Raw genomic sequence first — 11,901 nt, forward strand, 5'->3', positions numbered from 1 at the left:
TATTGATTCAGCAGTCTTTATGCGGCAAGCGTATTCTTGAAGCTATGGACTCAGATTAATAAGAAATGCTCTTTACTTTTGAGGAGCTCACAGTTTAGTGTTACCAAGATTAGTGCAAAACGACATTTCAGTACTATAAAATACTACTATAAGATAGGTTATCTGGCATTTTCCTAACTAGGATCCTGAATTCTTTTCAGTACTAGTGTGAAACTGGTGCTGTAGTATCTCTGAAGAAAGACTGCCTGATATTTAACGTTTACCTCTACCCTTTGCTAGCTCCGACTTTGGGCAAGTTGCTGAACTTCCATGTGTTGTATTTTCCATTTGTAAAACTGGGGATAACAATATTACCTACCTCACAGGATTTATGTGAGGTAATTAAATAAAATAAGCCATGCAAAGCACTCAGAACTGTGCCTGAGGTATAATGTGTTCTCAATAAGTGATCACTCTTATTACTATTATCATTATAACTATTTTAGAAATACTGTCATGTAGGCAGTCTAATTCACTTGAATGGAAAAAAAATTTCGGGAGTTAGGTTAAAAGAGTTCAATCTTATTTTAGCTTGTAACACATGGCCCTAAGAGACACAGTTAAAATTTACTCTATCAAAACAAACAATTTGGAAACAAAAAATAAAAACACAAATTCCCAAAAACTAGTAAACAAATATCACTTAAATGCCCCTTCCTTCTTGATGAAGCATAATATTAAATATTTAAGATGCCAAGGAAAACAGAACTAGCAAAAACATGGTGCTTATGATTAATGCACACTGTATCATGTGGTTAGATGTAGACATAGCCTTTATTTTGCCTGTGGTTGTCAACCATGAAGTTTGTAAGAGCCCTGTGAGGCAGATATCTGAATTGCCTAACAATATTGGTATTTTCTTTGGTTTGTTTGCTTTAAGACAAGCCATTATATTTAAAATAGAAAACAAGGATATCAAAGTTTGACATAGAATTTCATAAAATGGGTTTTAGGAATTTGTAAATATAGTTATTTATGAAATACTTTCCTGTTACTCAGCTTAGGGTGAGGAGTTGGGGACAGTAATCTGGAACACAGAACAAGAAGAAATTGAGAGGAAAGAACCTTATTTATACCCTATACTTTACTTGGGGAGTGTGAGGGCATTTGGTATATTTTGATACGAGATCATTTGCACCATCCAATTGTAGTCACAAATCGTTAAATGACCTTTACCTAACCAAATACCACATTTCGTCAGGCATTGTGATAAAAATATTTCACTTTGTATCAGTTTCAAGTCATAGCATTCATAGATTTTGTTAAATAAATAAAATGCTTGGTTTCTGAATATCATAGGAAGTTGCTGTAGAAAACCACAACATATAAAATAGAGCATCTAATCATTTGCTATAGGAGCTAGCATATAGAAATAAATCAATAATTGTTAACTAATATGAAAATATTCATATTATGATAGCATTCTTGTCTTTAAAACAGATGTACCTACATGGAATTCCTTTATTCAGCAAGCATTAGTTAAACATATGCTTTGTGTAAGTTACTGGTTAAGAGGAGAGGAAGAGATAAAAAAACATTAAAAATGATACAATGGACAAAACTCTCATAGTCTAGTTTGTGATAGATAAGATACTAAGAAACATTTATTGACCAACTTCATGCTCATCTCATTTAATTCTTTGAATTGTATCAGATAAATATAACTATCTCCATTTTACACATGATGAAATTGAGGCTCAGAGAGATGAAAGAGCTTATCTAAAGTTATACAGGCATTAAGTGTTGGAATCTGAATTTCATCTGCCTATCTAAATCTTAACCCTATGCCCTTTCTATTATAGTCAGATGCCTTAATGGGAGATAATATGAAAACAGAAAATTAGTATAAAGCATAACAATGCATTAAAATATCATAAAAAGATATTAAAAATTGTTATGAGGATTCAGGTGAGAGTGAGGTGGAAAAGGATAGTAGGTGTATTTTACTAATTTCACCCACATTTATTGTACACCATGCCTTAAGTACTATGATTGGAATAATATTGGGATATTTAGTTTTGAATTATTTAAAAACCTCTTGATGAGGTGAGGTGATAGCTTTTTTTTTTTGATGTTGTTTCATTAATGCCGAGGTGGTGGCTCATGCCTGTAATTTTACTGCTTTGGGAGGTCGAGGCGGGATGATCCCTTGAAGCCAGGAGTTCAAGACCCTTTCTCTACAAAAATAAAAATAAATAGCTGGACATGGTGGGGCGCACCCACAGTGTACTCGGGAGGCTGAGGTGGGAGGATCGCTTGAGTCAGGAGTTTAATGTTATAGTGAGCTATGATTGCACCATTGCACTTCAGCATGGGCAACAAAGAAAGATCCTGTCTTTATATTTTTAAAAGCTTCATTGAAAGCAAAGGAATGTAGCCGGAAGGAGAGTGGACAACTGAACATTATAAAAATATCAATAAAGCATTTTTTTCTCACCTTGGAGACTATTTGCTGTAATCAGAGAAACAAAATACTAGGTGTATGAGAGATTCAGCACAGAATACCTTGACATCATCCACTGAAAGTTTTTATTTGTTCTAGAAATAAGAAGCTATGAAAAGAGAAATGGCCACCTTGTCTAAGGAACATAAGAAAGAACACTTTTCTGCACTTTTCCTAAGCAAAGAAGATAATCAGGAGTGGTGTAGAGACTTTTGGAAAGTAGTGATAGAGACTTCTGTATGACAAAATAATGTACAATGGCTTATTATTTTTCAGAACTACAAATTTATGAACCTCACCAGAATCAAGAATATTGATTGACCATTTAACATTCTTAAATGGTTGGCTGATCTCTGTGTACCACATACTTGGAACTGTAACCCTGTCCTTTCAGACACATCACTCAATCAATATAATTTATGGGACAAGAGCAGAAATAAGCAACCTCTGGAGTTAGAAAAGTGGCTATTTCAGAGGGAAATCCTTAAGTACAGGTGACTTAAAATTCGATCTCAAATTTGATTTGGGTTGAAACTCGCAAATTTCATTAAGTAAAATAAAAAATGGTCAAGTCTTTTAACTGCAGAGCATTCTGAGTACCATACTAAATTCCTTCCTATTAACTTCCTAGCTATGTATTTCTTAGATGCATTTTTATTTTTTTCTAATGAAAAATAAAGCCCTGTCTTATGCTTTTGCATTTTAATTCCCTGTCAGTTCACAAATATATATAGAGAGAAGAGATTTGGTACTATCATCTCCCTGCCCCTGCAATATTTTGGTTATTGAAGATAATTCTATGTTGTTTCTAATCACGTTTTCTAGGAATAAGCATTGTGTCGGGGAATATGAATTTCCAGAATTTCATTAGGGAGACAATAAGTTACTTCACTTGTTTTTTAAAAAACATTTTGATGTACAGGATAGTGATATTTGATACCAACACCAATTTTACTATGATGATCTCTCTACTAACAGAACATGTTTCATTGATAAAATTCTATGGACTATCATTTTTAGTGGAAATTATTAGGGAGACACTATTCTGTGGTATCTGAATTTAAATAATTCAGGCTATAATGATTATTTAAATTACATATTTCTAATTTACTAGTAATCACCATTTTATTTTAAAGATATTACATTGAAGAAAATATCAAGTATTTTGAATTCACATATAGTACTAACATAAAACAATACTTTTTATTATTGCACATTTCACAAAAATTACGGGTATTTCTATATAGCTGCAATTACACTAAATACATAATTACATATTCTCTCTTCATTTTTAATATATCATGAATAGTGTTTGGCGTTTCTACAAGTTTTGAATGCATGTTTAGTAGCTTAAAGTACTGATATGCCATAATTGATTGCGCTATTTTACTACATTTAGTTATATAGGTTGCATCACAATTTTTACTGATTTAAATAATACTCCAGAGGATTTTGATGACTCTTTATCTGCTTTTAACAATTCTTTCTGTTTTGAGAAGAAGCAATAATAACTTTACAGCTCTTTCATCTGAAGTAAACCATGTTTTTCAGTTTCTATTCTGCGTCAGAAAAAAATGAAGTAAACCATGTTTAACTGCATTAAAAACAACAAAACATCTAATTGGCAGAACTGCAGACAATACCACCCAGGAGTTTTAATTTTATAAAATGTGTCTCACTTTGTCTTTTTAGCAGCACTCTTCCTTTTACCCTTCCTTGGGCATATGTGAATTTATAGACTATACCATCTTATACAGATGCTTTCTATTTTATTTTTACTTTCAAAGTAGAGTTCAAATTATGTATAAACATAGAAATAGTATGGATTCTGTGGCTGTTCTTCTGATACACCTGTTAGTGTGTGTCAGTTCACCCCCCACAAAAGTTAATTAGCAGAGCTAATCCCTCACAAACTTACTTCCTTTGTGCTCTGCAACAGGTGAACTTTACCTGTTTTTGTCACCCTCTCTTTCTGCCTCCAAGTCCTCATCTGCTTTTTGTAGCTCATATTCATATTCCAGTGAGGGTTCCTCAAAAAAAAAAAAAAAAAAAAAAGAAGATTATATCCACTTATTCTAACCAACAGGAAATTCTTGGGGTGAGGGGATATCGCCATCTATGAAGGGCTTTGTTTTCTTCCTTCCTTTTTTTTTTTTTTTTTTTCATTTGCTTTAACTGAGCTAACTCTTTCTGTTCTTGTTTCAGCCACACTGGGCTCAAACTTTCTTTTTTTTGTAATTCACTATTTGCTTGTTGAGTGCCTCCTGATTGACTTCACATAGACTTGAGAGCAAGGCATATTCCATGGCATAAGACGACGATTGACTGCCCAGTCTCTAAACAGACCCTTATATTTCCAGAACTCATTTTGTATAGTCTTCTTTTTAATCTGGAGTTCCCAAATTGGCACTTACTAGTAACCAATCTATCACTGCTAGAGCTGCGTTTTCTTTGCCTTGCACAAACAATATAGGTGGTACATCCCTTAAGATCTGCTGGGACATGAAAATATGCCTCATATGTGCAGTGTGTTCCTTTAATATGGATTCTGTGTGCACCTTCTGTTCAGCAGAAAGACTTGTCTTCCAATATACATGTCATGCTGGGAAGTCTTGGAAAACTTCAGGTTCAGGTCATAGATCTATTTGCCCACTTCACTTGTGCACAGCAAATCTGTCAATGCTTTATAAACAAGGCCATTCAGAGTCCGTAGATGCATGTGGTCTTCCTTCTCCATTTTCTTTGAGGCATTCCTCATTAGGAATTAGGATGGTTTGTAAATAAAGTGAGATCCCTAGGAAAGATCTTTATACCAATTTATTTTTTCCAGAGGCAAATTTCTTGAGCAGGTTCTTATTGCTACAGTATATGGAAAAGCTGTGGACTCTCATAGCCCAGAAGGAGGCTATGCCCAGACTGGCAGCTTCCCAGAAGTACCCAGAGCCATGCATGAGGAGAGGGATGGTTGAAGCCCTGTAGATTGTGGGCAGGTGCCCATGTGGCCACCTAGTATTCCATCTCCTCACTGCCATCTACTTGTCACCTAAGCTAAGGCTAGGATATATATAAAAGTGTGGAGCAGGACGTGGGTGCGATGCATACAGTACACGGGTGGGTGAAGAATAGATGGAAGAATTGTTTCTTGAGAATAAAGTCCTAGGAGTAGAATACCTAAGTCAATTTTAACATAATAATGACTTTTGCTATAAGGATTTTATCAATTAAATTAGACAACAGAAATAAATTGCTGTATCACTTTCATTTTATTCTTGTCAAGATTTGGCATTACTACTTTTCTATTTGTTTCTGCTATGGTTTTTGTAGTTAACTCAATATAAATTTACTGAGCTTCTTTTATATGTCAGGCACTATGCTAGGGTACTGGGTATAGAAATATCAATAAGACAGTATGTCTGCCCTGGAATAAGTTATAGTATACTGAAAAAGACATTTATGAAAATCTTATTTTGTTCAATAATTTGACCCAAAAATCTCTTATGAGAGTATAAAAACATATCATGTGACAACCACAGATATAGATATAGTAAATAACCTCACTTGCAATGAGTAGTGAAGATTTCATAACAATGAATGACCATTTACTTTGGGTCTTGAGAGTAGAATGATGCCAGCAAAGAAGGGGAAGTACATAACCATGAAAGGGAATACTAAATCAAAGGCATACAATTACAAGAAATTATATACCAGGAGTACAGGGTACATATAAGGGAGTAGCAGTCGATTATTAAGACTCTAGAGATGGTCTGAAGACAGATTGTGAAGGTCTGTGATAAGTTAATAAGATTTATTTTATTCTGTAAGAAACGGAGGAATCGTAACATTTTAAATCATGGATATAAATAACCATATCCCTTTATAAGAAAAATGCAATGTCCTCAATATGAAGGAAGAGATGGAGTAGAAAAAAGACTGATTTAAGGAAAATGATTATTTCCCCCAGTAAGTCAACAATGAGACTGGGAAAAGACACCATATTAGGGATATTGTGCATGTAGAATTAAAAAGATTTTGTGATCATTTCTATTTGGGAGCAGAAGCAGTTTCTGTCTTGGAAGCCTGCGTGAATAGGAATACCATTAACTGCAACCAAGAATAGAGTAGGCAGGGGATTTGTGATTCAAAATATAATGAAGTAGCTTGTAACAGGCAAGTATTCCTGTATGGAAAACTACACAACTGAATACAATACAAAATCATCTGTTTAAAACGCATCAGAGAGCTGCCAAGGCAACTTGAGGGAAGAAGGAACCTTAGAGAGGGAAGCAAATGTTCTGTAAGTCACTTTTTCCTCAAGGCATTTTTCTAATCTTTCAACAAAGAAAGAGGCTGAGAATCTGAACAGAGGACTATAGTTGAAAGGTAGAGAAGCTAAACAAAGTTTCAGGCAATCTCAAAGGGCCAGAGAGAGAAAAATTAGAGTTTAGGTATGTCAAGTCAGCTAGAACTTGAGGGTTCCAGAACCACGAGTAAAGGGTAAGAACTAAAACATGAACATGACACTCCAGAATTTCCTCTTTAGGGATTTGTTAAATTCATAAGTTATATGAGGTCAGAGGATAGGAAACAAAACAAAAAACCTCTGAAAAGCAGAACAAAGGTTCTGGCATTCTGAGCTAGCTAAACTGACCAGCAGTGTAGTTCACGACCTGTCAAGGAGGAAGAACCCTGGTAACTGAGATTTTTCACTTAGATTCCTAGAGGGTTGCTCCCTAGGAATGGAAGTGAAACCGAGGTACTCTGAACCTTATGAAAACTAACACAATTTCTAGCCAGCTCAGTTCCTAATTTGACCAAGGTGCTCTGCCTCCATTTTACCTGCCTACCAGTGTATAATGTGAATTTTCTCTGGAAATATACAGCAGGATTCAGAACATCTATAATTTTTCAATCACAATATCTGGCATTCAACCAAAAATTACTAGTTATGTCAAGAAATAGGATAAAAAGAAAATGTAATAGAAATAGATTCATAAATGTCTTCATTTTTGAAGTTATCAGACATGGACATGAAAATAATGGTGGTTAATATTTTTAAGAATATAGATGACAAGATAGAGACTTTCTGATAAAAAAATAAAATGATAATTATAAACCTAAAAATGCAATAAAGTAAATAACTCAATAGATCGAATAGCATATTGGATTCAGCAGAATATAGAACTAGTGAAATAGAAGATATGATCATGTATGCAGGCTGAAGCACAAAGTGTAAAAAATATGAAACATATAGAAATGGGCATAAGAGATATATGGAATATGGTGAAAACATTTAATATACTTGCAATTGGAATCTTGGAAGGAAAGGAGAAAGCAGATCTGAAGTAATATTTGAAGAAATAATGGCAGAGAATTTTCCAAAACCAACTGAGGACATCAAGACATAGATTTAAGGATCTCTACAAACCTCAGGCAGATCAATTAGAAAGAAAACCACACCTAAATGTATATCATCGTTAAATTGCTAAAAATGGGTGGATAAATATAGATTAATATTGATAATAGAGAACAGCAATAGTAATGTCTTTAAAAAACTTCTTCAGGTTGGAAGAGAGCTGAAACACACTGCTAAGGAATAAATACAAACTGTGCCTGGAACATTTGAAAAGAAGAATTATTTAATAGCCTAGCAGGGAGGAGAAGTTTCAGTTAGGCCACTTGAGGACCTCCCAATTTCCCCAATGTCAAGGCAGCACATAATATTCTGCCTTAATTTTAGGCGTTATAATACAATAGACCCCTTCATGTTGTCACATCAATTTGAACTTTGGAGATGACTAAGACTTTTAGGGAGTATGATAAATGCCTCCTGATATGGTTTGGCTGTGTCCCCACTCAAATCTCATCTTGAATTGTAGCTCCCATGATTCTCATGTGTTGTGGGAGGGACCCAGTGGTAGATAATTGAATCATGGGGGTGATTTTCCCCTTATTTTTCTTATCATAGTGAGTAAGTCTCATGAGATCTGATGGTTTTATAACTGGAAACCTCTTCCACTTGGTTCATTCTCCCTTGTGTGCTGCCATGTAAGATGTGCCTTCCACCTTCCACCATGACTGTGAGACCTCCCCAGCCATGTTGAACTGTGAGTCCATTAAAGGTCTTTTCTTTAAAAATTACTCAGTCTTGGGTATGTCTTTATCAGCAATGTGAGAATGGACTAATACACCTCTCTAGCCTGTTAACTAGGCACTTGACCAGGAAAAAGAGGGGCACACGGTGAGGTGGTTATAAAAAACATGAACTTTATGGTCAATAAAGGCAGTTGAAGGACAATTATGCCATTGGTGTGAGAGTGTGTGTCCCCAGTGACACCCAGCTAGAGATCTAATTGCCACTTTTCATCTTAAACAGGAGTTGCTTTGAGGAGTCCATTATGCCTCTCAATTAAATTCGCTGCTGGGGCTCATGGGGGAGGTAAAAGTTACATTTAATGCCTTCTTCAGGACCCCAGCACTATGTATTGTAAGAGGTTAAATAGGTGCCTTGGTCACTATCAGAAATGCCTGGAATTCAGTAGGAAATGAGGAGTACCCTGGTGAGGTCTTGTATTATGGCCTTAAGTGTTTATAGACACATCTGTTACCTTGATTTATATTTTTGAGGATCTGTGAGGTAGGAAATTTCCAGAGATTTTAGTCCAAACAAGATATATATTTTTTACTAGGGCTGTCACAAGCACCACAAACTGGGTGGCTTAACACAACAGAGATTAATTCTCTCAAAATTCTGGAGGACAGAAGTCTGAAATCATGGTGTTGGCTGGGCCTTGCTCTCTCTGACGCTTCCAGGGGCGGATCCTTCCTTGCCTCTTCCAGGTCTGGTAGCCCTAGGCATTCGTTGACTTGTAGCAGCATAACTTCAATCTCTGTTCTCATCTTCATATAGCATTCTCCCTGTGTCTCTGTGTCTTCACATGGTTGCCTTCTTGTAAAGAAACCAGTCATATTGGATTTGGAGCCCACCCTTCTCTGTGACCTTATCTTGACTAATTACATCTACAATGATCTCAAATACAGTCACATTCTGAAATATGAGGTGGTAGGACATCAACATAGCTTTTCTGGAGGACACAATTCAACTCATGACAGAGGGCAACTCCTAGGTAATGGCCCAAGAGTTTGTAAAAATGATCTAATTATTGACTGGGGCATCTAGTGATAATGACTGCCTAAAGTACAATCAAATGTGCTAACCCATATATCCCATTCTTCTATCAGGGACATCCTAGTTAAAACATGAAAATCAGCAATTCTCCACTGAGCTCCATCATATATAGTGGTGGCCATGTCATCTGTAAACTCCATGAAGTTCCATTGCTGTTTACTAAGTTGCTCCAGATAGTCTTCTCAGGTAGCCAAGAAATCTGGAAGGGAGTGACTTCCTCCAACACCATGGCAAGGGACTGAAGACATGGAAGCCTACCCCCTTGCTGGTACGTATGCCAGAGGGCCTAGGTTTGGCTCCATCTTGTAGTAGCAAGGAGGCCTCGATAGCCATGCCAAGCTTGCAAGATGCTGCCTCCATTACCCAAGACATAATGGACAGCTAAATACGGAGGGTCACAGGCTCAGGGTCTGTGAAAGCCTCTGTTTCCAGGACAGCAAATTATGTGACCAATGATTGCTTCTGTAATGATGTGTAGTACAGGGCTTAAGAGAGTAGTTTCTTGTATCAGAAGCCCTGGGGCAACTCATGAGGAATGAGAGGGGGTTGCTAAAGCCTCTGTAATGAAGGCATTCTTGAGGGCGCTAATGAAAGTGCCTGTTATATTGCAATTTGAACAGACTGTAAAGCCTTTGTTGGAATGATTTGCAAGTAACAGCATAAGCGAGTTTAAGTAAAATTTATAAATGAGGAATACATTGCCTCTAAATCCCAGAAAGACACAAAAGATATTTTGCTTGTATTAACATGATTGGTGCCGAGAGGATCAATAGCTGCTCCTTGGTGGTGCCAAGAATGAAGCAGCCCTTGGCTAACTGAATAATTTTTAGGAATTTAATGGATGAAGTCAGTAATTTCAATAATATTGTATATGGGGGTCTTAACAGATGTGCTCATAGAATTAGGTTGCACTAATCCAGAATGACGTGTCATTCATTCTTTCCAGAATTCGATGTTAAATGGAGAAGCAGTGACGATAATCACCCTTTCACTAATTAAGTCTTGCAGAATAGGTTTCAATTCTTAAAAGCCCTTTTTAAATATACTGTGAGCCATATTAACTATTTTAACTGAGCTGGAAGTGTCAATTTGGGCCAATTTTGTCAATTCAATTTGTAAGTGCTATGAAAAGGAGAAAATCTCAGGACCCCAAACTTACTATGCCAAAGGGAAAAGTTAATCTTGGAAACTGAGTCATGCAAAAAATTGCCCTTCCTCTTGTTACTAAACAGATAGTTGCAAGGCAGAAGGCCACGTATCTCTTCAGGTGGCCCCCCTCTCCCTGAAAATGTAAATTAACAGCTTATCTTCACAGCTATAGGACAAAGACAAGACTAGAAAACATCCCTCTGCTCACCTTGAAATAAATACAGATTTACTGAACCCAAAACGAATGCATAACTGACTGTTCCTCCTTTCATATGTAACATGTGGATTCAGTCAGCGCTAATCAAAGCCTCACAAGAATGTGACTACTTATCTCACTGCCTATCTTTTTTTTTTCTTTCCCCCTTCCCCTCCTGCCTGCCCTTTTCCCTTTAAATATTGAGGCCCTCAAAACCATCTTTGGAAAATGTGATGGCTGCAAATCCTACTATGACTTGTGTCTCTTTTTCCTAGGTACCTCCTCAACCTAAGAAAAATAAATCCCTAAATTGATTGAGACCCGTCTCAGACACTTTTCGTTTTACATTGCTAAAGATTTAATTTGATTTTAATGTGTTACTCATTGAGTTAGAGCATTCATGCCAATTGTGGGATTGTTTCAGGGCAATGGATGCTATCAGCATGGAGAATTTGGGCAAGTCAATCATTCTGATGATTAAGATTAATCATTCTGAGATATAACTAGTCACTCTTTATTTTATATTCAGTAACACCCTTCAGATAATAGGTGACACCATGTTTTAATTTAATGACATCTTCAGGCACAGCATAATTTAAGCCCCAGTATTAAAGCTATGAAGGTTTGCCAAAAAGTGTATTTCACCAGATAATAAAGTTAATTCAGAACTTATGTTGTAAAGATATAAAAGCCATTCAGTGTCCTTTATCCTTTTGATGTATAAATTATTTTAGTAAACTGTGAATTGCTGGTTGGGTAAAATTGTGGACCCTTATTTCAGACTTTGTTTGTTTCCTCCTCCTGTGTCCAGGTTTCTTTCTTTTTCCTTCCTTCCTTCCTTCCTTCCTTCCTTCCTTCCTTCCTTCCTTCCTTCCTTCCTTCCTTCCT

The sequence above is a fragment of the Colobus angolensis genome, unplaced genomic scaffold, assembly GCF_000951035.1.
Source record: "Colobus angolensis palliatus isolate OR3802 unplaced genomic scaffold, Cang.pa_1.0 Scaffold161, whole genome shotgun sequence".
In the NCBI taxonomy this organism is placed as follows: domain Eukaryota; kingdom Metazoa; phylum Chordata; class Mammalia; order Primates; family Cercopithecidae; genus Colobus; species Colobus angolensis.